Below are 3782 nucleotides of genomic sequence, written 5' to 3' on the forward strand. Positions count from 1 at the left end.
AAGTTAGGGAGTAGGGGGACGCCGCAGGGCTCGGTTCTCTCCCAGTTCCTTTTCAACGTGGCGATGAGGGGCCTCCCAGAAGCTCTGAGGAGCATAAAGGGGCTAAATTTCAGTATTTATGCGGATGACATCAATTTCTGGGTTAACCAGGGTAGTGATGCGAGCATTGAGGAGCGCCTGCAAGCGGCGGCGGACACTGTCGTAGGCTACGCTGCCAGTAGGGGTCTATCATGCTCGCCGCAAAAATCAGAATTATTTGTCTCTAACCCAAAGCCACTCCGATGCAAGCGCAGCCGGGAATTTGACATTAAAGTATAAGGAAAACCAGTTCCAAAGGTAGATCAAATCAGAATCTTAGGACTATTCATTCAGGAAAATAGATATAATGATGGAACAATCAGAAGGCTAGAGGGATTCGCCACACAAGCCATTGGAATATTTAGAAGAATCGCGTTGAAAGGACGAGGCCCGAAGGAAAGAAGCTTGCTTAAACTCATCCAAGCCTACGTAATAAGTCGCGTGAGCTATGCCACGCCGTTCTTAAATATCAGGTCGGAGGAGAAGAAGAGGTTAGACTCTCTCATTCGACGGTGCATAAAGAGGGTCCTGGGCTTACCAATTACCACATCCACAGAGAAGCTCCTTTCTATGGGAGTGCACAATAGCTGGGACGAAATAGCGGAGACTGTCAGAGTTTCGCAGCTGGAAAGATTAAGTTGAACAACTACGGGCAGAACTATACTCGAAATGGTAGGCCTGCAGACAGATAGGGGACTGCGAGAAAAATCAAGTATCCCACAGGACTGCCGAGAAAAACTAATCATTCCCCCCCTCCCTCGTAACATGCATCCCATATTCAACACAGAGAGGAGGGAGAAGAGAGCAGAAGCACTAATCAGACGCTTCGATTCGATGGACAGCAAGTCGGTTGCGTACGTGGATGCGGCAAGTGGAAAAACGGGGGCAGCGGTCGCCTCGGTGGTCGACGGCCTAGGTGCCCCGGTATCAGCCGCCACCATTAGAAGCCGCAACGTCGCAACGGCTGAAGAAGTTGCAATAGCGCTCGCTTGCGTCGGAACACAAGCCAATTTCATAATCAGCGATAGCAAAACGGCTATTTGGAATTTTGGAAAGGGTAGGGTCTCGCCGGAAGCGGCAAGGATTCTGGCCAGTAGACGACTAAACAGGAAAATTCGCCTAATTTGGACCCCTGCACACACGTCCGTTCCTGGCAACGCAGCGGCCCACGAGTTAGCCCCAGCTCTCTACTTCCGGGTAACTGTGGAGCCGCCCGATTGCCGGAACATGGACGAGCGTCTGCAAAATTATACGGAGATTCTTCAAAATTACAGATTAAGCAGGAGACTAGTGCCACCACCGGATAAAAGTCAAAACAATAGGGAGGCAGTCGCATGGCGGCGCCTGCAAGCTGGGAACTTTGTAAACCCGGTCTGGGCATATTATATCCAAATGGAAGTAAGGAGAAACGATAAATGCAAGCACTGTGGGGAGAGAGGGACCCTCGACCATATAATCTGGGAATGTACTAGCTCCCCAGGGGCTAAAACAAATATAAATTGTAGGGAAGCCTGGGAAGCCCTGCTGCGGAGCGAGGTCCCTGCTCCACAGCTACAAGCCATCCGCCCGGCGGAAGAAGCCGCGAAGAGCCAAGACCTCTTTGCCTGCTTCTGATCGCGGAGGTCTCTGCTCCCGTCCCTTAGGCCTGCGAGCCGGGGGCGGGAATTGGGGGCCTCCTAATCTGGTGGAAAATAAAGTTGTTATAATTATCATCAGCATTGCTCCAACTTGTGCCGTTGCGAGGCGAGGCCGCGCGTGGTGGCTGCTGCCTAACTCCTGCGCCCGCCGCGCGCGGCATGCCTATTGGTGTGACGTCACGCCATCTGCTGTAAAACCGGGCGCGCGGATCTTCCCTGATGGGGCTGGGACATATAGATAGGTCACCGCTGCTTGCAGCGGGGGCTAGCCTGCCACCGAAGTTTTATCTGTTGTAGGTCGTCATTGCACCCGCCACCACTTCGGTGGTGGACGACGGCTGTTGTTGCGGCGCGCGTCTTTCTCTCCCTTTTTCTTTTCTTTCTTCTCTATTTTCTTTTCTGTCTGCACAAGGCAACAGAGGTGGCTCAGCTACACAGCCAGTAGTAGGCCCGTGCATTTTAGAGCGCATTTCTTTGGCGTCCGTTCCTGGGTTTCGCGTCGGCGTCGTCGTCGGCCTCGTAACCAGCTCTGCCCCCCTTTCATCCCCCTAGCGCAAGCAGCGACCGACAGATACCGCTGGATGCCACTGACGAAGCCAGAGAGTCAAGATAACGTGACTGCATAGAACACCGTCGCCGACATGCAGAAAGAGGAGGGGAGGGTCCCCCCCCCCCCTGTTCCTGTGTGGCGGATAGGGTGCTCTTCAGTTGCCGACGCGCCGGTTATTTCACGTACGCCCCGGCACGTCGACGAATACGTGACCACCTTCCCACGGCTAGACCTGGTTCTTGGCGCAGCGGAAGCGAGGGTATCATATTGTTTGCGTCGGCATCGGCGGCGTTGTCCCTGAAACCAACTCCGCAGCTGGGGTTGGCTCACTATCGGTGTCAGCAGCATCAGTGAGTCGCTGCTATCTCTTCCCTCCTCCCTTTATCGCGTTGTCCGCTTGCTGCGCGCGCTTCTGCCCCCATCGTTTGCCGCTGGGTGTACACGCCGCCCCCCTCCCCCCTCTTCCTGCGAGTCTCCGGTTGTCAAAGCGCCGCTGGAACTTAATTCCTTTCTTCGCTCCTCCTCCAATGCAACCCCTGTGCGGTGGCAATCAGAGAGCCAGATCGGTGGCGGCGGATCTTTATATGTGCATCGCCCGAGCCGAAATTGCCGCTGCCGTTCGCCACTGCGAAATTATCTGCCAGTTCTTTCTGAGCTCTGAGCGAGACGAAAAAATTCTGTGATAGCGCATACATGTGTTGCTCGATTTCTTTGCCTCAATCTATCGAAAAGGTGAAACAGCTTATTTGCTGCGCTCAAATTTCGCATTAGGAAGTAACGTAATCGTCGGTAATTTTTTTTAACTTCTTCCTGCAACCACAACAACAACAACGGCCAGACGTTGCGATGCCGCCTACGACGAAAGCCGCTAGGCAGAATGCGAAGAGAAAAGAACGGCGAGCTAAGGAGACCGAAGAAGAGCGTGAAGAGAGACTTTCTAAGCGGCGTGCCTAGTATGCCGCTCGGCGACAACGTGCAGCCTTTACGGGAGTTACGTTTATGAGTATGCTTAACGCCATGGATGACGAAACAGAAGCGAGCAGCGTAAGTATATTGTCACGTAGTGGTGACGAGGTCGACGACAAAAATGAAGGGGTCGATGATTGCACTAAAGAAACTGTTTATTTGGGCTGACTTGCGCCCGCAAAAGAACTAAGCAACTCGGCGGCGGCGATAGAAACAAACGTGCGCGTCGATCATCGAACAAAGAATGCTCGTCACACTCGGCAACGCTCAATTTAAAGGTTGCACAGAACAATCTAGATAACATCGCAAACAGCTACCAGCATGGGCTGGAACATTGTGGAAAGACACCCAAGTGGCCGGAACCTTCGAGACAGATCTCGGTGCATCTTGCGCTACAACAAAACTGATAAAGGTGTGACTCGCGACATCGAGCATTAACAAACAAAGATTATGGAACTGATACGCGGTCCAGAATCAGAGTGATAAGCCTGTATGCCGGCGGCTGTTAAAAAACAACAAATACAGTTTTGAAGGTTTCGCGGCATTACTCC

The sequence above is a fragment of the Amblyomma maculatum genome, chromosome 6 (genome assembly GCF_055883805.1).
Source record: "Amblyomma maculatum isolate TAMU_Amacu chromosome 6, ASM5588380v1, whole genome shotgun sequence".
In the NCBI taxonomy this organism is placed as follows: domain Eukaryota; kingdom Metazoa; phylum Arthropoda; class Arachnida; order Ixodida; family Ixodidae; genus Amblyomma; species Amblyomma maculatum.